We start from the raw sequence: 23,766 nt of genomic DNA on the forward strand, positions 1-23,766 counted from the left end.
TCCTTGTTTGGCCCTCTTTGAAATCTTTGCGGAGAGCGGATCTTTCATCAACATTCCTGAAATTTAAATACCACAGACTTGAATGTTTGATAAAATGTTATTCGACGTGAAGGGCAAGTTAAGCACAAGATAACTTGCTGAGTGCGGTGCAAAACTAACCTCAATCATGCACTCCTTATCAAATGTCCTGAGCTCTCAATGTAGGCACCGTTATCGGAGATTATATTTTGTGGCCATCCATGATTAGCAGAAAAACGCCATAGGGTGTGACGAAATGCTTGTGTTGAGAGTCCATCAACAATCCATAACTGAATTGCTGTCACATTTACACAAGTGGATATTGAACCCCATCATGGTTCAACCAACAACCGGCGGGGAAAAAATCAACTCTCGTTACATTGAATTATGAGCGAAAATAAGGCCTTCTTGGAGTAGGAAGTGTGACATCACAGTCATCTGACCAAGTTGTCCAAACTGTCTTTTCTCTTAATAATGATGTATGTTTTACAATGTGCACTCGGTGTCCTCTCTGGTCATGCATGACATGTTTATAATTACCGATACCAAAATCAGTGATTTGCCAGTAAATATGGTGACTTGCCTGTAAAACAGTTTAATGGATCTGATTTGTCTGCCTCAAAATCGAATGCCAATTTTCGGCAAAGAGCCAGGTCCGTCACATTTGTTTCCCAGTCGACCATACTTCTACCAGTCTGCAGTAAGAAGCACAACATTATTTACCATCTTCAGTCGACTTTATTGTTATATCAGGAAGTCTGTAGGCACTTGAGTTCAGGCTGCCTTTATGTGTTACCATGGGCCTCAACATCTGTATCACTTCCTTTGAGGGAATTTTGTTTGTAAATATATCGTGCATATGTCTGTTTCAGGTATCCTGGGGATTCCTAGTAGGTTCCCTACAAACTCCGGACACTGGCACAAGTATGAAATGAGCGATACTGACGTCCTATGACGTCCTATGTCAAATATCACTCTAAGAACAGCGGCTAGTGAATCGATTCAGTTCTGCTTCCTAAACCTGATAGAAAAGAGAATGGAATAAAGATCCTTAGTAGCACTCCTGTTAGTCTTCTGTTCCTGTAAGTAACAGCAAGTAACCTTGATCCGCTTCCTCATCAGCGTGAATATCATTTATCAAATCGACCTCCAACAAGTCTAATCTGGCAACTTGTGTTTCATTAGCATCTCCACGTACGATGTGCCTCACTGGCTTTGGTGTAGTCTCCACACAGCCCTCTAGTTATATCAAAGTCTGACATCCATCTGACGTGTACCTTCATTCTCTTTCTTCTTGCTTGTTGGTGGTTCTCGTACTTTTCAATATGATGTTCTCTCTATTTTTCTTCACAAAATACTCTATTCTTCGTACCTTGTGTTAGAGCAAGTATCATCGTAATGTCATGGTTTTTTTCAGATCCTCAGTGCCAGTTCTTTTCACTAGAACGTGCATTCTATTTTCTTCACTAAATACATTATTCCAGTATACCAATAGTTTGTCTTGACTGTGTATCAATTGTTTGTGGTCTTTAGCTCACATGAGAAATGTCCAGAAGAGTCTGTTCAATTGCATTGTGCCGTTCGTTTAGACTCTCTTCCTACAGTATTCTGAGATACAATGGCGTCTAGTTATCCAAAATAGAAGCTTCGATTGTGATACAGTAGCGTTTGACGTGTTCACAACAGTTAGGCTGTTTCCAATGATATAATAGTTAAGACTGTGAGCGACTATGTATCCAATACCTTGGACAGAAACTAGGCTACATGAAGGTAACCAATGTCACATGTACCATGGTAAACAAGGTAAACTATTTCAATCCACATTCCTTTCCACCATAACTCATACGTCTTTGCCTCTCTTTCTGATGACAAATATGTAAATAAGAGCCTTATTCCCCATGGAATGGGCGTCATTAGCATCATGAATTCCTACAAGGCAAGTGTTTTCTCTACTCCTCTAATGCACATCTAGAATTACTGAAGAACACATGTGCAATCAGCACGGGAAAGCCAACGAAGAGTTATCTGATTTTACATTGATGAAATCTGACAGTGAGTAGACGCATATTCCTCCGAGTCCATTACGTAAATTGTCTTCATACCTATAGCAGTAAAACAAAGGGGCATTTGCAATACTCGATGGAGACGTTGGGCAGAGTACTTGGATTTAGATGTGATTTATGAAGTAAGATATATCTTTATTATGTTGTTGTGGGATTAATGTGGGATAAGCAAGATGTACGAACTGGACATGGTTTATTCGCTTTAGTGGGCTTTGCCACTTTTATGTATCATCACACACAAAAGGAATGGGTATCGTTATTTTATGTCTGTTGGACACTTTATTAAGCCTGTACATTTCATATTTGTGTCCGTCGAGACAAAGCTTTCTAATCTCAAAATGCATGTTTGCTCTCACACAGGTTTGAACAGGCACACCTGGGGTGCCGGTGCGGACATAATGCTCACAAACAGGGTTAGGGAACTGCTGCTCCAAAGAAAACATTCCATATTGGATATGCTAAAGCTTGATATGAGTCAAAATGCGTTCTGCAGTTCAAACTGACAGTCGTCGCCGATCGTCTTCTTTGGCCCTTAAAACTGAGACACTTCCTAAATCAAACTATCCTATGAAGGTTCGCACGCCACATGACTGTGTTTAAAGAAAACATATTTAAAAGTTTGATTTAAGAGCGTGACAGAGAGTTTCCTTTCACCTCAAGCTTTGTGTGGTGCCCCCGAGCCTTCGACAATCTGAGACGGTTAACTTAAACTGTTCCCTTCTAACTCTGGGATCCGATGCGCCTATAATGGCAGAGCCAAGATAGAGGAACGACTCCACCTTTAGTTATCGATGGAGATCTCTTGAGGTTACTTGATGTCCTAGCCTCCCGTCTCTTTCAAGGGAGCAAGACTCCAAAGACTTTCAACAATTTTATCTTCTCTAATGGTTATGTCGCATCTTTCTTTTAATATTGATTAATGTTGTTGTTAGTTTCCAATTCAAGAAACTGTAAATTTTCTGATTTGGTGTAACCTTTCCAAAGTTCCTGTTTTCAGCATGATATCCAACATACCTGGATAGAAAATCAACAAGATTGCCGCTTCTCTGTCAACGTCTACATCACGTACCAGTGACCAGCTAGGGTGCGTGTAGATAGCACGAGTGCTGTAAGTCCCCATGGCCCCTACCATGATGATCTACCTTCAGTTGTTGGTGATTTATAGTCTGGTTCATAATTATTGAGAATTTTTCTTCTTACTTTGAGCTATCCTAACACCTCAACTGATTCACTGATACTTAAAACTAAGTAATGGTATAAGGGAGGTAACTCATCTTGGCCTACTGAGTATAGTACAATTAGAGTTACCTCCCCTGAATTTGTAGCAGACGTCATTTTCCTCAGCACTGTCAACAATGTCTGCTGAAGATAAAAGAAGGTTGATTTTTGAGTTGTGTAATCAAGGAATTGATGATGTAAATACATTGGCAGAGAGAACAGGAACTCCTCTTTCTACTGTGTATAGGATTAGGAAGAATTTTAAAGAGGGAAAGGATTTGGGGCACCAGAAAGGAGCAGGGAGACCCAGAAAATTGGACTTCTCAGATCGCGTCCGGATGGGAATTTTAGCGTCTAAAAAGCAAAGGGCAAGCATCTCCAACATCAGGTATGAAATGATAGAAAGGGGATCAACAGTTGTATCAAAATCTACAGTTAGAAGAAATTTGATTGATATTGGATGGGAGAAAAAGACTGGAATTCCTTCTCCTCTCATGAAACAAGAACATAAAGACAGGCGTGTTGAGTGGTGTTTGGCACATGAAAACCTTGACTGGGAAAATGTGATTTTTACTGATGAAAGCTCAATATGGGTATATCCCAATAATGTGAAAATATGGACAAAGTTTGCGTCAGCACCGTTGTATCGACGACCTAAATACAGCCCAAAGTTTAATGTATGGGGAGGGATATCCTTATTAGGAACGACCCCGCTGTGTGTGTTTGAGGGAAATCTGACAAGTCAACGCTACACTAACATATTAGATAATTTTCTCCTTCCAAGTGCACATGTGCTTTATGGAAATGACTAGATTTTGCAGCAAGATAATGATCCTAAACACACCGCAAAACATGCCAAGCAGTGGTTTCAGGAGAAAAATGTGACTGCATTACCATTTCCTGCATATAGTCCTGACTTAAATCCCATTGAGAACATTTGGGGGATGATGAAGGAATGTGTGAATCAAAAGGGGTTGACAAAAATTGAAGACATGAAGAGAGAAGTGGTCCGATACTGGGACAGCATAACTCACGAGACACTAACCTCTCTGATAGGAAGTATGCCTACCCGTCTTAGACTGTGCCGTGAAGCTCAAGGAGACTTGATAAAATATTAAATTGTTACCTACACAACATGAAAAGGTCAGTTCACTTTCACAATACATTCAATTTTATCTGATTTGTTCTCGTTTAATAATATGAAATGCTTTAGCTATTCTCAATAATTTTGAACCATACTGTATAACCAGTTTTGAAGTAGTACTGTCCAAATAGTGCTATTAGTTTTAACTTGCCATACTGGTATTAGTTGTAATTGTGATATTCTAGTTCTCTAACTGTCCTTTGACGACAGTTGTTTTTCATTATAGTACACACATATTTTGTCAAATATGTTCTCGTCACGATATGGCTGAAATATTGCCGACGCTAAATCTTAACTCACTCACTCATATCCAAATAGAAAATATAATGGACCTAATTTATGGCAGTGAACAAAATGATACCGACGAATAGTAATGGCATGTCGCTACCCTATCTATTGTATAAAAACCTTCCAATATATCACATCATGTAGAAATGTGTATGAGTGATATGTTAACTCAACAAGCATCATTGCACTAACTTAGGAAAATACTACTATTCTCAAAATTCACGGCAAGTACAGAGCGGCGATCTGCTAAGAAACGAAGAAAGTTACTCAAAGGGATTTTGTATATTAACTTCCTGTTCTTAGATGATTTAGTCGAGGATGCAATTAAATCATGTATCTTCACAACACCGATCAACATGGAGGTAATCCACAATATGATTCATTCCCTGCACGAGACAGGCGATGTAATTCGATGAGAATACATGTCTTGGCACTATACAGTCCTTCAGGAATTGCTCAAAGTTAGCGTTGGTATTCCGTAACTCGTGCTTAATGTAAGAGGCGACTAATGGGATCGGGTGGTCAGTCCCACTGACTTAGTTGTCACATGACGTCGTATCCCAGTTGCGTAGATCGATGTTCATGATGCTGAACACTGGATTGTCTGGTCCGGACTCGATAATTACAGACCGCACAACTGGAATATTATAAATGCTGCGTTATCAATATCGAGCATTGGTGCATATCTAACACTTGCTATATATATATTGCAGTATTATATGTGCGATAAGGCCTGTTGTTTAGTTTGTACTCCTGTCGTCTTGGTTGCTCCCGTTTCATGCACACACACACACACACACACACACACACACATACATACATACAAACATACATATGTGAAACCTAATAACTCTCTGTGTGTGTGTGAGTGTGTGTGTGTGTGTGTGTGTGTGTGTGTGTGTGTGTGTGTGTGTGTACGTATGTTTGTGTCGGTATGTTATTGGGTTTTATGGGTTTTACTAGTTATCCATATGAGCAGTGAATTTGTGACACGTGTATAACAACTCAAAGCAAACTGTTTCTAATTGTTTTTCTTTTATGCTGTGTATGTTAGTATTTCCATACTTTCACCTGCAGAATGTACCATTTAAACGAAATGACGAGTAGACGGTCGGTGGCCATGATAAAAGAACGTGTATATGGACAATTACAGTTTACCTGGAACTGCCCAAGAACACCACTGCAATACGCACTGATGTGCAGATAAACGTTAAAGCTGTAGGTTACCCTTTGATTAAAGCTGACAGTGTGTAGACCACCGTTCTTCAATATGGTCAGGCGCCATTTCAACATATCATTCTTGCTTATGTCAGCAATACTTACAGGGATTTGCATTACTCATGAATAACGTCTGGCGTCTTTTCAGACAACATGGAGTAGAGAACGTTAATTACATTAATATATAATGGACTATCAGACACGACTCATGTTCAGGAATGCATATCAGATCTCATCAGATTAGGTGACTACATCCCTGTATTCAAGATGTATTATTGCCAGTCTATGCTTGCTGGGTTAATGTATAGTCCAAACCCATTGTCTCAGACTTTGGATTTCACGAATCGAGATATCAGCTGCACGAACAAAATTTGACAGAAAAATTGTTGATAATGTTCTCGGAGATGGTTTGGGGGAAATGAGTTCGACTCAACCGTGGATTTGGCATATCTAGTTCTAGATATTAGGGCAATATTAATGATAAATATAAGGAAATTGACAGGGAATGAGACATGACTTCCTCACAGTCGAGAAGTCGTCTCAACTGAGTTTGACCGAGTACATATTTTCCTTTGTTGGTTAGCGCCAGTCTCAGCTACATTCCATCTCTATACCGACGGCTTGTAAACAGTCTGTTCTGGACCAGATATTCCAGTGATCAACATCATGAGCATCGATATTTGCAGTTGGACTACGGTGACAGAAAGGCAGACGGATTATGTATTCGAGTCTCTTCTCAGAATGTTTAGAATGAATATGCGAGGAAACTGGACATAGAGAAGTAAGTTGCGCCATTCCATACGGAATAACGAAAGGATACAACAAATGAAAGACAGTGTATTCAATTATGTACACCATAGAGTTATACATATATACATATATATGGCGTATGTATGTCATCACTGAGTCGTCTTCGTTTGCGTGCAACGCGAGCAGAGTACGTGTGAAAGGTAGACTGGTCATTAACCCGTATTTTTTAAGAGATTGGCTTTGTTCCCAGCAGTCTTTACAACAGTGGTGTTGAAAGGTCTACATCTGTCTGTTGAATCTGATTGCAAAGGGCATATCGTCTCGTGTGACCTCTGTTGCCGTAAACATTTCGACTAGATCCTCAGAACGCAATGAAATTCACACCAATTTGAAGATAATGGCCTTATTTATTGGTCTGATTGTTGAAATGAGCTTTTTGTTTACCCGCGTCTACTCATCTTCAGAATAGTAACCGAAACCGTCTTTCCTTTGTTTACAATGTATTAATCGTACACGCAAGAAACACGGTCAGGGCTGTTTAGCCACTTGTAAGTGTCTGTCTACACTTGGCACATTATACAGAGCCGTAATAACTGACTGCCGTAAAAATAGAGAATAATACGTATCTACAAATGAAGGAAAGGCGTTTTCATGGGCTCACCTCTTTTCGTTTTGTCATCTGATTGATCTCACTGGCTCGATAGTACTGCCTGCTTTCAACGTTATTGTCAAGACTATTAAGACTTCGTATTGAAATAAACCGATAGATAAAAGGTCACTTTTTACAGTGTTTTTATTTATTTATTTATTTTTGTTTGGTTGGTCTGTCGGGTTTTTGGGGTTTTTTTTATTGTTGTTGTTTTTGTGTTTTTGTTTTTGTTTTGTTCTCATTTGTTGCTGTCTTTGTTGATGTGTGTTTGCTTGTATTTGTTTTGTCTTTTAATTATGGGAGGGGAAGATACTTCTTGTGGCTGCTACTTATGGCCTTATCAAAAGTCTTCAGCATATGGATTTGCGGAAAAATCCCGTCGGGCGGTATATACTTAGCCTTTTGCCGAACACCTGGTGTCATCGCTGATTTAAGTTTACATTACAACTGTTCTCTGCAATCTGTTTCGGAGAAAGAGTCGGTATTTTCTGACGTTGACTGATTGCTCACAATGCTGGTGCACATGGCAAATAACGTATTAATTCTCACTGTACATCTTTATTTAGGGTATCACTTTACCACAATAAACTGTTTAGTTACTTTTGTTTTCTGGAAACTTACATTTAGGCTTGACATATCAGCCGTTACTGTAGACGTGCTGACATAATTTAATCTCTAAAGATATATGGTTTGGGTAGAACTATACATCTCCCCTTGGGGTAGAAAGGGCCAGAAGGAAAGGTAATCTGATGTGGTTCAAGGACGGCGAAGTAGACTGAGGACCAAGTGTTTAAGTGGTTATTTCGAGATGGTGCTGTGCAGGTTTGTGCATTTCAGAAGCGTGTGCTTTTTGCTTCGTCTCGTGTAAGAATGTAACAAACATAATTAGGAACCGACCGACAGTTCATGTGTTCTGCTCACCGTTATGACAGCAAACTTATTTCAAAATAGAAGAATGATCGATAGCCTCAAGTAATTCCACTCTTTCTTGTTTTTGTTTCACAGACGTGTTATTTCAGTTGGAACCTCATGTTTTATTCCTGAAACCTGACTTTATACGCCAGTGTGATCTTTTACACATTTTTCTGTGTGTTTTAATGCATGGACATGTTTGTAAGTAGTGAGTGTAAGAAGGTAACACAAATACCTAATACTCCACAGAAGACGTAGACTCAAGAGAATACCATTTTCACACTTCCTCTCCATTTCTTCCACTGTGATACTATTATATTGGAATGGAAGCTGTGAAAAACGACATCTCTCCAATCCAGCAAGTTATCTACATCGGCTTAAAATTTCAGTCCCATCCGTGGCTTGCACATTTATAAGCTTTACAACCCCAGGACATTACCTAAACCAGATTATTTCGTCAGTCCCAAATGAGTGCTGGTTTAAACAGCTTCCACTGTATATATTCCCATAGCAATGGTAGATTTTCGCAACATTACAATCCACCCAGTGACCTTACTTTAAATCAGTTTAGATGTTTGAACGAAGAAGGAATCCTCTTTATGAAGATTTTTAAAAAAACATCTAGTCTCTTTAATTCGAAATTCATTTCGTTAAAGTTAGACTATGGAACTGCATCGGTGACGAAACGTTTATGTGTCATATTCAGAAATACCGATGTCTTAATGATGAACTAGAATTTTGTAACCTGTTAAAATGCCATTTGAGCATGTCATATAGGGCCTCACAAGACTATCAATATTTGAAAGTAGTGATAAATAATTTAGTACAATTATTCCAGATATTGGACGTAATTTGTATGTCAGTTGTAAGTCTTTGGTCAGACTACCAATGTAATGATACATTCACGTTTTTGCCATGTGGCATAATTACAAACCTTTGAGGCAGGTTAGCCGGACAACTGATCACAGCTGTCCTGGAAGGACTTAATGAATTGGAATTCCGTTTCCTTTTTGACTATCTTACTAATGATAATAGACATTCTGTCTTCACTAAATCTGAATGGTATGCATCAAAGGAAAATAACATACTTCATTCTTCTGTGTTTTATATGTGGCGTGAATAAATAAAGCAAAAAAGCCCACGAAAGTAAAACACTGCTTCCGCTTTGCCTCAAATAGCTCGCGGCTGACGGGATGGTGTAAATGACGCTTGGGTCCATTCAGGCAGCAAAGGTACTATAAGTCACCATGGTCCCTAGTATGGTGATTCAGTTAGTGACGATGTACGAAATGAATTTGATATTGTATTGTCATGTACAGCATTTTTAGATCAAATTACTAGTTTTAAATCAATATATGTGATTATGTAGTTGTTTTACTGTCCTTCGTTTACATATGCTTATAATTTACTTTTAATTTTTGTACACGTATAAGATGATTTAGACACAATATGACTGAAATATTGCCGATTTGATTGTAAATTATAACTCACTCGCTTACGTTTTGCCTCAACATGTAGCCTGAAATGTTTAGTCATCTCTTATCATACCACGCTTCGCATTAATACCTCTCCTGGAACTGAATATACAATGCCGCCAGAAACGTGTTCAGATGCATCACATGTTGTATGTTGTATTGTTTTACTGTATTGGACGGAATGTTGAACAAAGGTATTACATAAGGTATAATCCTACATAAACCATATAGAAAGGAATTGCAGGTGCACCTTATATCATCAACACATATCCATCTAGTATCTCATTCCTCAGGATTGGTTCTCTATGAACATGGACCTATTTCCGAAGAACAGCCAGGACACCATCTGACACTACTGCTGCACGACATGAGCAGTTTCATTTGACTTCAAATGACTTCTAACGTTTCGTGTCGAATGACAATACATCCCACACAATCAGGCTGATGTTGTGAATAAAGGTGTGGTTTTTATCATCGTTTATAAGGGAACGGCGTTTAATGAATACATTTCATCTAAGTAGTTCAATTACAGTGACGTTTTGCAAAACGTAAACTTGACAGCTTATGGTGTCAATACGGTCCAACCATCATTCATCAACCTGCAACTAAACTGATGATCAGAAAATCAATGGCGACTACTCTAGCGTTGTCAATGGCCCACCTTCGTCAGTTTTACAAAATGACTCCACGCCTGCTTTAAAACTTCAAAATAATTACGCACGTTGGGTCACTGAATGCCTAAGATGAGTCAATAGCAACTTGGTAAATGTTTCTCAGCATGCATTGTGTTGGTGTTTTATGTTGTCACTAGACGAATGCACAAACAGAAAAAGAGTGCCCTTTGATCTTCAGTGTGCAATCAGTGACAACCCATATTGGGAAACATTTCATAACCCGATGAAAAGATACGGGTTGGTAGGTTTACTTCCATGTCCAATACCATCACTAGTAATCAATGACACACTGATCGGTGGAAAAGAATGCCTGGCATTTACATCATTTTATTTCTATTTTCAGGTGAAAACGCGACAAGCAAACGGGGGTATCATCTGATATCTTCTAATTCATAGACATAAGGTTAAAAGTGATGTTGAAGATACACACCAGACATTTACTTCACATAGCGTAGCCAGGGGTTCGTAAACACAAACACGAACAGATCCTTGAGAACTTTTCATAACATACTTTGAAAGATTTCCAAAAGTAACCCATCACTTACATCATTTTTTTATTCTAATACCCTGTTAGTTATTCCAAAACATTGTGTTCGAGTAAAATATTTTCTGAACTCCTTAAAGCGGCGTAAAACTAAACTCACTTACCTTTTAACCTCCAAATATTCCTGTTAGTTATTCCAAAACATTGTGTTCGAGTAAAATATTTTCTGAACTCCTTAAAGCGGCGTAAAACTAAACTCACTTACCTTTTAACCTCCAAATATTGTGCTCGTAGAATCGTAAAATATTAGTTGTTTATTATGGCTATGAGTACAATCCAAGGTCTGAAGGGATGGTATAAATCTAGTTGGCGTCCACGTAGATTGCTGTTTGTCCCCATGGTCCCAAGAGTCGTCTTTCAGTTGTTGGCGATCCTAATTTTTATGCTAGTTTTATTTCTTGATATTGTGATAATCTAGTCGGTTTTACTGTCCTTCGTTGACAGGTGTTATAGTTTATCATAAATTACCATGTAACACATTTAAATGTTCTCGTCACAATGTGGCTGAAATAGTCCCTCGCTATAACGTCCATTATAACAATGCATGCGATAACATGAAACATTCATCTACTCCCAATGGTATAATCAGTGCCCGAGTCAAATGGGGGATATCACACCGATCCCAATGTTCTAGCATTGAACAATAAATCAGCTACGTGCACCAGATGGCTTCAGGAAGTAATCCAGGTGCCCACGGAGAACACTCGCTGAACAAGTGCCACATTTTATCCAGAATGGTCTGGTTATCATTACTCGTTGATGAGAAGCGTGCTTTTTAAATAATTTTAATACATGTTGTTTCGGTTGATAATTTGCGGTGACAAAAGGTGGATGAAATCCCCTATGAACCAGCAAAATATAACAGAGACAAGACTAAAACATTCAATAATATATTGAGCAAACCCTGAGCAAGTTACACTGATTCACAATAGAGGTTTCTAGTACAATTCCAAAGTTATGAGTCACAGACTCAAACTCACCAAAGTTTGTACTGTAAAATATTGGATTATATTATTCATGGTTAGCTTTTCATGTAACTGATATTTTATTTGATAATCAATCTGAAAGGCTTGACTAACATATAAACTATAAACTGTTATGTGTAAGGTACCGACCACCTCTTACTTGGTCGTAAAAACGGTAACTGAAATTAGATTGCCATTTTCAAGGAACTTAAGTAAAGCCTACTAATGAATCTTTCGTGGCAAGTCTTCGTTTACCCCAGTTACTCGTTATTTCAATTAGATGTCCCCCCGCCAAGATTGTCCTAACGATCAGTTACAGAATTAATGATCGGATATAGGTATCATGTGTTCTTGTTTCCAGCGATCCATCTCCCCAATGAGGGATCTTTTTCTCTGACTATTACGCGGCCTTCAATATGGTTTATCTCATAACTACTGTGTATCATAGTATTCTTAATCCTAATCAGTTTGTCTTGTGTTAAGAATGCGATACAGTTTAGTGTTTTTAGAATGAATACCTTTTTTCATCGCCATCTAGTTATTGCCAATGCCCATGTCATGTTCCATTCTTTCACTCTGTGTGGCATTTAAACTCAACGAGTAAACACGATGCGTGCAGGTTAGTATGTATCCTGTAACTGAAGACACGAGAGAAATCATAATGATCAAGGCAATAAACAAATCAATAAACAATGGCATTATGTGCAAGCAGAGGTCAAATACACCTATCTGTCCGAGACGGTGACGGTTTTGGAGGTCATGCGAGAAATTACGTCCAGTACACGAGGAGGCATAACTGATAGTTATACAATGTTTTATCACACTGATTCGTCAGACTTCATAAAACAATAGTAATTCTATCACTCTGAGGTCAGTGACACTGGACGCGATTCACATAAAGGCAGAATCCGAAATATGTAAAGACAAGAGGTACCAGTTACAATTCTTTAATATTTAAGAAAGACATTCAAAGACTTCTTTAATATTGTCCATAATGTTATGTCCATACTGTCTTCATCTCAACAATGCTACATACTTGCTGTCTTTATGATTATGACGGTTCAGGGCTTTTCGTATCTCGTTACGTGCAAAGGACAACTATAAGGCGGGGGTCTGTAAATTATGGGGTCTGGACCAGACAAAGGACCGCCGCACTGATAATACCCTGGACGAGAAAATGCTAACACCTGACACTTGTGTATTTTGTGTTCCACTGGTTACCGATCAAGTGCAGAAAACAGTTCAGTACAGAGACAGACCTGTTCAGCTTTGACGCACTCAAATGACGCCTTCCAACCATCCATGACATTACGTTCGGCACTACAACAGCGTCTAAACACACCTTACCCGATGCAGTTCCAAAGCACAGTACATTTCAACTGAAACACGTGAATTCTCATGAATCCTTCTGACATGAACTAAAGACGTTTCCCGTTTCGCAGGTTCATTGATTTTTCCACCTGGTCTCTCTAGTACGTCCTTCTTTAAGCAGGTTATTCTCATCATTATATAAGCGTGGTGGTGACAAACATATTCTGTTAGAATCTGAAAATAGAATGGGTGAATCGTTGCGCTAGGTATCCCGGAAGTCTTCACAGCCCTGCGAACGTCTAAAGCCCAGTCTTAACATATTGGTTTCGATCAAAGTTAAGAATTCTTCTTTCGAGAATAAGGGTTCCAGGTTCTTAAAGTTAAACTGACAATATATTCAGGGGAAAACAAATAATATCACACAAATAATAACAAATCTAAAGAAAACTTCATTATAAATTAAACCTCATGTGTGATACTTGTTACCATTAAATGGAACGTAATGTTCTAAAACAAACCACAAAAAAAGTCAGAATTAGATGTCTTTGTTTGAACGTCCAAATAACTTTCATGTTCTCCTGCCACACTGTGGTAGGGTGAGTGTGGATCCCGTTCACCTAAATATACTGGCATGCAACTGTTTGTTCCTACACCAAGGCAACAAGTGGGATGGCGTCACCCCCGCGTCAGTGTATTTATCTCGATGCACATATTTGTTGCAGATATTCAAAACAACCCTTAATTGAGACGTGTTTTGCTAAAAGTATGTTTTGTGAACGTCAGACAATTTTCTGTTGCACGGAATAAATATTTCGCTTGACCATTGTTGAAGTAGGTGACTTAAACTAGATGAATAGGAACCAGATAAGCACAGGTTAGTTAGATTTTAAACATAACTAAATTATATTTTGATAAGAGAATGAACAAATTGAATGTTCTACCTAGAAGGGCGAGATGGCTGAAGTGTCAGGCTAGCGACCCAGCGAGGTTGAGGTGACGGGATCGAGCCCACCTCTGACCGGGTATAAAAACCTAGTTGTGGCTACAGTGTTTGTTTGTTTTTCTTTTGGGTTCGGTTTTTTTTTTGTTGTTGTTGTTTTGTTTTGTGTGTGTGTGTCTGTTTGTCTGTCTGTGTATGTGTCTTTAGGTATTTCGTTGCAAACAAGAAAGCTTTAGAAAACATCCTGTAATCTGTCACAGAAGGAAGTGGGCATTGACGCTGCATCTACTTAGTCCAGGGCGATTTGACGATGTGAAGATCACATTTCACCCTTCATGAAGCTGCCCACGGAAAGTTAAGTATGTTCCGAAATACAGTACACTGAAAACATATGATAGACACGTCACTATCTTCAAGTACCCCTTTCGTTGGAACTATATTGTCTAAAAACATTTCGGGACAAAATTACATTGCATCACCTACATGTATCCTGTGAACATTCAGTCCAAATTTTGAAAGCTTCTAAACTCGATAACTTCGATTTTGCTTTTTTCAAATACAAAGACATTCATCTTTGCAAAACACACTTGTGTGATAAACATGTATCACCTTCGTCTCCTTGACAACTGGCATTTGAATGAGCAACTGTTGAAATAATCCTTAGGATCTTTTATGCAACATCAATTCTGACGATAAATGTGGGGAAATAACCTTCCAAATACCCACATATTCTGATAATGGATCAGCTGCCATTTCATGTAATCTCGATATTTGAAAAGAACATTCTTAGTTAGTATCCTAACAGATAATGAAAATGTGTATTTAATGAAAACAAATATTTTTCCCAAATGTTTGCGATGAATACGCAGCACGACAACGCACCATGGCAATGTGTGTTGATCAGCAAAGCCCGTGTAATGAATTATTTTGAATGTTCGTGGATTGCAGTGTACTTCATCCATACTGACCAGCAAAATAATCACAACTCAGGGTGTTTGTCAGAGTTTTAAATAGAACATATAAACATGAGCGCTCACGTTTAGATTTCATTTGTTTTTTGAAAATTGCGTTTCTTTTGCTATTCAGTATATAATTATTCTTTGACATGATCCCATGGACTTGTTGTCTATCATCCTAGTATGACACAGTAATTGCAATAGCATCCTTTGTTCAGATGCAGTAACTGAAATAAATGTCGACAGTTTACCAGTTTATAAAGACAAGGAAGCAAATTTACAATACCCTGCTTCAACACGCATAGAAGACTAGGATAAGATTACTCATGAGATGACATTGTATTGTGTAGCAAGTGTTCTCAGGAGGAAGCCAGATTACTGCCTGGCGACATCTGCATAGGGATTGACAAATCAGACTTGATTTTGTTATTTCGTCGGAGCAAGAGAACCCAGATGTACTGTGAGTACACAGTGCCATTTTGAATGTGGACAAATACAACATATGTCATATTTGGGATTTCAACTTCTTAGTAAAGTACACATTCTACTACTTTTTTGGGTTGAGTCCCATCCGGGATGTCAACATGTTGTCCGACATGTTGTCTAAACTGTATTATTTCTTCAGTCCCCATGAGTGCCGGTTTAGACAGCTTCCACTGTATTCAACACCCGGGTCATAATAATACTGATTTTCTCTAAAAGCAAACGTGAGATTTGTGGCAAAGTAGTTATGAAATATATATGAAACTGACTGATTATGTCATTATATATGTATGTTATACCATATATGAATGGTAATAAATAATAACAAGGATGTATTGTTATTATTTTTTATTACTGTGACTAGTTTTACATACGATGGAAATAAATAAATTTACCACTTCTGATAGATATGCAACAGTATGACGATCCTGACATTTAGTAAACATTGATATACAACATTTTAACACAAATACATTAAACCGTCCTTCTCGTTAATAACCACACGTTTCCTTGCACCCATGGGTGTCGGATTAAAGAGATTTGACTGTATATATGACATAAATACCTGGTATGTTGGAAAAAAAACAAGTGACAAACCTTTCTACGATCTTACTGTAAAGTTTTGGCTCTGTGAAATAAAGCGTAATACCTTAATGGTCCATCAAACCCATCAGGCGACAAAACATTGTTGTAGATCAGACAATTGTTTTGTAAATGCTCATAAACGATACACCAAGACCCTTACTTCACTTATAATTACATACCTAGTACCGATCCTTATACCATCAACATCCTCTCTTGAACTACTAATATCCATTCAACATACACTTTGTCAAAGCTCCGTCTGAGTTATCTCGTTAACTACGATTAAGATCGAAATGACAACATTTCCTTACAGTCGGACAACCATTTGTAGTAAAAGAAAACCATAGGAATAGCCTGTTTTACATATTTCGCCCACAACTACTTCATAAATGGCTATTTATCAAAGATATCGCACTTAATGTCGCCCTAATTGCTTCTCTTCCCTCGACCAGCATGTCGTTCACGATCGATCCTAATTTCTATGTGTGCTTGGTCAGGATTTGCTGTCAACATGGAAACAGACATTCCTGTCTGAAGGTAACCACTACAATCAGATTTGATGATTGTTTGCGACATGACGCTTTCCCCTCTCGCCAAGGGATGCTGCAGAGGCCGTGGGAACGAAGGGGATATTGTGTGACAACATCGGCTAATCGTTCAGCCTGTCTGACGCTACAATGTAGGTATCATTTTATTTCTGGTGGATCTTAAAAATATGCACATGTCAAATGTCAAGTTTGGAACTGAGTCCATTCTAGATCTAACACATATGTTACATACTGTTAAATCCGCATAATAACGGTTGCAATTCCAATGAGTCAAATCAACCAACCAATGCATTATCACGGCACTACATTAGCATTACCCCTGATCTGTGGATACGTTTTCAAGCCAGTTCCATAACATGTATTCCTTAAAGTTAGTTCAGAAATTGGCCTTACATGTGACATTATTATTGTATTTCACATCACTTTCATTGGTCAACAAGTGATGTGATACTGGCCATATTGTGGACTTGTCAGCGAGAATGAGTACAAACATTTCATGTGGAACTGCCAGGTTATCGATCAAAGCTGTTTGTATGAAACACTGCTTGAATATCTACAGTTAGGGCACTCTTCAAGTGATAACGACATGCTTAGTCTTTAGTGAGTGGGTGAGTATCCCTGTAATATTATGGTAGAGGGGAAGTGGGTGGCATCAGAATGGGCTTCACACATTGGATCTGTGTGGGAATCGAACCGCCTCTTTGGCGTGACGAGCGATCGCATTAACCACCAGGCTACCCCAAAACCATGCTTTGTCTTCAACAACATTCAACAAGTTGAATCAGGTATGTGAGTGAGTGAGTTTACGCCTCACTCAGCAATATTCCTGCCATATGGTGGCAGTCTGTAAATAATCGAGTCTGGACCGGATAATGCAGTGATCAACAGCATGAGCATCAATCTGCGCAATCGGGAGCCGATGACATGTGTCAACCAAGTCAGCGAACCTGACCACCCGATCCCGTTAGTCGCCTGTTACCACAAGCACAGTCCTCTTTTATGGCAAGCATGGGTTGCTGAGGGCCTATTCTACCCTAGCCCTTCCTGTATTCACGTGCTAGTAAGTGCTCTGAATAGAGTAAATAGTAACATGAAATATATACAAGAATGTCTCTTATTCTGGCTACGCTTGGCATTAATTCCTGTCTTTGGTTTGTTGGTAGATGTCTTGTCATTCTCAGGGAAGGTTCTCAGCGTTCACGGGCGTATTTGGAAAGAAGTACTGCAGTGACAAAATCTTTATATTTTTTATATTTTTACCACACGGTACGAGTAGTTTCATTTGAGAGAATGAGCAGCGGTCATTGATACAGAGACACTAAGTTGGGTGACTTCGACGTTTTGTGTCTTGCACTCAGTTTGATATGATGATTAAAGGTGTAAAACTGATCATTGTTGATAAGTAACGATCTTTTACCAGCACATGTCATCCACGTTGATCACATACAGGTACCTGTAGTACATGATGTCCATTCGCGGTGGGCGAGCTGTCTAAAGCGCCAGGCTAGTGATCCAGCGAGGTTGAGGTGTCGGGATCAAGTCCACCTTTCACAGGGTGTAAAAACCTTGCAGTCAACATTGTCCGCAGACTCTTTCAGTGTTGTCACAACCCTTAGTGCACAGTACACAAACCTGTGCACTTAAAAGAACCCACGAATCCGTTGGTACATGACCAGATGGTGTCCATGTAAACACGTGCATACACCTAGTTGCGGATACAGCAACGTGCAGTAAACTTGGACAAAGTACTGTGACTATATGTCCCAGTCCATCTACCTCTGAATGGGTACCTCGTTAGGATGAGAGAGCCTCAATTTAACTCGGTGTGCCAAGTGGCAGTTGTATACTCCCCAGGGAATTGACATTGAAATACGATGTGCTGTAGAGATTGACATCAAGTGATCGAAGGAAAAATACCAGCGCCTTGAGCATGCACTAGTGCGGGATATGAGCGCTATGTAATATCATATCATTCATTGTGACAGACGGAACCTATATCACTGATACCAAACTGTTGGTCATTGAATCCCAGGGGACTACTCTAGCATTAATAATAACCATTTTCCCTAGTTATTCACAAGATCAACCATGTCGCGAATAGCATACTTTAAAGTTTTAAGTAATAGTCTATGTTGAACTCAATCCCAAATTGGACTAGTAGCGATGATCAGTGTTAAATGTCTTCCAATCAGCCTGGCATTCTCAGAAAGAGTGTCCCTTCATCCGAAATGAGCAATGTATCAGAGCCAATTAATCCACGGGAACAGTTGATACTCTGCTGAGTGGATACGGGTCTGTGGGTTTACTTTAAGTCCACTGTAGTATTTGGAAATCAATACAATTTACTTGCACGTTCATCGTGGTATCTGACTGGTGTAACACACTGTATGACGCTTTCTTTTTTCATTCCATATTCTGTCGCGACTTACAACCGGAGACGCAGGATGCACCCACCTCTTGAAGAACATCTTGCTTAAGGTTATGACGAAATCGTTTACCAAACCCTTCCTTCAAATTAGCTATTCTGGTGTTGTATTTAGGTAGTTTTTATGTAATAGATTTGTTGGTATTTTGGGTTGCGGCTGTGACGGATGTTTTTTGTCGTCGTTGATGTTTTTGTTTTTGTTTTGTGTTTATTTTGTATATTTGTTTGTTTTCTGTTAGGTCGTGTGGTTTCCTTTCGGGTATTTTTTTTTTTTTTTGTCGTATGTGTTTGTTTTTTTACTGGTTTTATTTTTGCTATTGCTTTGTTGGTTTTGGTTATGTTGTAGTGTGTTTGTATGTTTCTGGTTTGGTTTTCTGATGTTGTTACTGTTTCTTTTGTTGTTTTCCAACCTAAACTGATCCTAAGTACCATTACATGAAATATCAACCATTCATGATCCCTAGCACCCTGTTTATTACTGGCGAAACCAGAACATATAAACCCTGACTTTGAGAAATGTATTCGATGTTGTGAAACATTCAACTGGCAGATAGGATACGATCAACTTGGTCAGTGAGTCACAGTTTGCTTTATTTGTAGTGAAGAATATGACACAAAGTTATAGTTTGACGTGCGGTCAAATGTACTCTATGGAACTTTGGAGGCCTAAATATTATCCATTTATCCATAATTAAGGAAGTCGGTATTTTGCTGGTGATTTCATCACTTTAAAACTCAGATTGAAGTTAACAAAAACACGGGGGATAGATTTCAACGCAAGCGCTTATGGCAAGGAACTATAAAGTGAATAGGGACCTATTATATTCGAAGTGAAAAAAAATCTGCTGGTATTTTGCTGGTGATTTCATCACTTTTAAACTCAAACTGAAATAAACAAGAACACGGGGGATAGGTTTCAGCGCAAGCGCTTATACCAAGCAACTATAAAATGAATAAGGACCTATTATATTCGAAGCGAAAAAAACATCTGCAACGAAGAAGAAATTACGAAACTGAAAAGTGTCCCTACATGGTAACTAATTTTTTTTTAACTTTGTGACCCTGTTTAAACAGTTGGTTCAAACATCCGTGGCTGGGTATAGTCTGACAAGAATTTTTTTATGGATGATCAACTTCTTTATTGCAGGGTAGCGACGTTTCGGTATAGATTCTTATACCGTTTTCAAGCGTGTGGGGAATGGCAGGGGGAGTACAATATATATACAGCAGAGATGAGCATGTGATGACAATACAACAATAACAGGATTAACAATAACTATTTGAGGTAACAATACATTAGAGAAGTGTTGAGGTAAGCTGATTAAGGACTGAAGCCAGCGGGTGAGTTGACAGAAGCCAGAGTGAGATGAGTGGATTAATTGGTGGAAGCCAGGGTGAGTTGAGTGGATAAATTGAGACTGGGGGCCAGAGTGGGTTGATTAATTAGTGTTAATGATGCAGTTGAATGCCGGAGAGACAAAGACGCCTTGATCCCTGTTGATTGTTGGGTTGTGTCTGCGGATTTGTACTGCTTCAGCAAGTTTGCGTTGTTTGAAGTCATGTTTGTTGCTAGCAAGTGTTGTGACAGTGTCCCAGTTGATGTTGTGGTCAGGAAATTTGGTGATGTGTTCCGAAATGGCTGATTTTGTGTCACCTTTGTTTGTGGAGGTTTTGTGTTCTTTGATGCGTATGTTGAGTGGTCTGGATGTTTCCCCAATGTAGTTGCTGCCGCAGCTGCAGCTGATGTTGTAGATGACGCCTTTAGGGTGTTGTTGTTGTGTACTGTGTTTCCTACCGTCAACTCACCCGCTGGCTTCAGTACTTAATCAGCTTACCTCAACACTTCTCTAATGTATTGTTACCTCAAATAGTTATTGTTAATCCTGTTATTGTTGTATTGTCATCACATGCTCATCTCTGCTGTATATATATTGTACTCCCCCTGCCATTCCCCACACGCTTGAAAACGGTATAAGAATCTATACCGAAACGTCGCTACCCTGCAATAAAGAAGTTGATCATCCATAAAAAAATTCTTGTCATCTTTATCTCAGCAACTTCTAGAATGCCTCTCAAACAGTTTGGGTATAGTCTGTTGGGCTCACCAAGCCTCTACGTCATGTATTTTGGTCCTACGAATCAGAGTACACGTAGAGGCATTGTGACATTGTCATAACGGACATTGAGTAAAATGTCAGCTGTTGAGATTGTCTGTGTTATGATCTTATCAGCAATAAAACCTTTAGGCATAATCCATTAATAAATATTTACGTCTTTCAGATATCGGTATGATATCTCGAGAGACCGGCTGCTCTTTCCAACGATCCAGTTCAAAACATTAAAAAGTGATTCGCACAGTATGTCATATTATACGAGCAATCGAATAGATGAAAGTAATAAAAATGCTCGATGCGATACAAAGACCACCAAATAATGGCATTATCCACAAACTAGGGTCAGTTATATGTATATCTGCAAGATATTTACCATTGGCCATAGCAGAAATTAGGTCCAGCATGGATAGGGATAACAGGCGTTATATGTTTTTATCACACCGAGCACAGTGATGCAGTAATGGGTCAGCTTTAAACGCTTTCTCTGCCAAAAGATTCCGAGAATACACCGAAAAAGCAAAGCCAGGAAAACATCTACAACGAATACGAAGCAGACATTCATTTCGTCATTTTCGTTGAACACCTATTACACACCTCACGTTCATTAACCTATCACGTATAATCTTAACTCATGGTGGCTGGTGAAGTAGGTAGTATTCAGTTGTTCTCTTTGAAGATATACGACCAAAGGATCCTTTGGAGCCTCTTTGTTTCTCTCCATTTTGGTTTGTCGTAGTGCATTATCTTCGCTGTATTTCAGAAAGGAGTGATTCATTATTGTTCATGTCTACCATTGTTAATTGCAGAAGGGTTTCTGTATGCTGGGTTGATCCACATTACACATTGAAGGATTTCTTTCTCCAACAGTTAGTACACGTGCCAGTGATGTACAAATTCAAATTTTCATTAAATCAAGGATGACAGTAATTAGATGTACATTATTCGATACATGAAGAAAGATCATTGCTTAAATTGCCGCGATACATAGTTCATCACCACACATATTGATTTCCAATACGAAAACAATACGACAAACCCCTTTTCATCTTTTCTGACTACTTTTATTGGTTATGGAGGAACAGAAGAATTAATTAATGTCGGGTGTGTTATGTCCACCTGGACAATGATACATCCAAGAAGATCATGATTCATTCCATGTGGAGTTATATGGATGAACATTGGTATGAAGCTGGAAGACTCGACGCTTTACTAATTCAATGTTATCAGTTCATGAACATGGTGGTATGTGTTACATAAACGTATTGCATTATTTCTTAAACTGTTCTTACAGTGTTCTTATGGACCATCTTTTAGAGTGGGTGAGTGAGTTAAAAGTTAACGTTACACCCTCGTTTATAAAGCTTGGTTTCAGTGAATGGAAAGTAATGTGCACTGCGACAAACAAAAATCGGAAGATATTTCACCAAGATATCTAAATCAGATTCATTGTGACCAGACAGTAGGTCACCTCATATTCTCGGCCATTGAATTCTGCCACTGTGAACTGTCAATACATCTATCAGTAACGAGGAAATGTAATAAATTATACCGTTCACATGTGTTTAACATTTCTATATAACTTATTTGTGTCACTCAGAATTATTTGCGTATACAGTTCTGAGTTACTGCTAGACACATATTAGATGATCCTGCGCACTAAACGCATTTGTGACAAGAGAGGCGGTACAACGAATTGGGCGAGTACAGGTAGCTTGACGATTATGCACGTGCAATACATGTTAACCGTGACATGAAATCAACACCGCATATTCCTTCGAATGATAAGACTGCAATTTCAGGCATAAGATACTGATATTCTAAGCTAACCTTTAGTTAAGACGAAGACAAATAGATGATTGGGGCATTGACAAGCATTTTAGATATTCAACAATTTTGTTAAAAAAACCCAGGAAACTGTCATTTGCTTCATGAAATGGATCGGTGGTCCTAAACATATTTGCTCAGTATATTGTGTAGATTCAATTCGTTGGGATCGTACCTGTTCCCAAATCGAGTGTGCAGTAACAATTCATGCGTGAAACGCACGGGGAAAATGAACTTCTCCATATTTATCAGACAACCTGTCTCCCTCTTGTTTCAAGTGGATCGTTCTGTGGGGCGATCCCAAGTATGCAATTTGGGGTCATTTGTCAGGTCGTGGATCATCTTATATGTGTTTACCAGTAAGTGATCGTTTCAGGTTGGAAGTCGACAGATAACAATAGCTAAAATATTCTGGCGAGAAAGAAGTCGTTTCGAAATGTGTTTAAATACAGGACATTTATCCTTGAATTGGCACTTGCGTGATGAAATCTATTTTCGTGTTCTCTACCAAGAGGCATTATCATTAGTGATTGTTGAAATATATCGTTGGTTGTTTTCAGTATCTCAATTCTGACCTTCCAGACACCCACGTCTCCAGATCATTCAAATGGGTGTATTTTATCTGTAGCCATAGCGATGCCCAAACTGTACCTTTATGATGA

This window comes from Haliotis asinina, chromosome 6 (assembly GCF_037392515.1).
Source record: "Haliotis asinina isolate JCU_RB_2024 chromosome 6, JCU_Hal_asi_v2, whole genome shotgun sequence".
In the NCBI taxonomy this organism is placed as follows: domain Eukaryota; kingdom Metazoa; phylum Mollusca; class Gastropoda; order Lepetellida; family Haliotidae; genus Haliotis; species Haliotis asinina.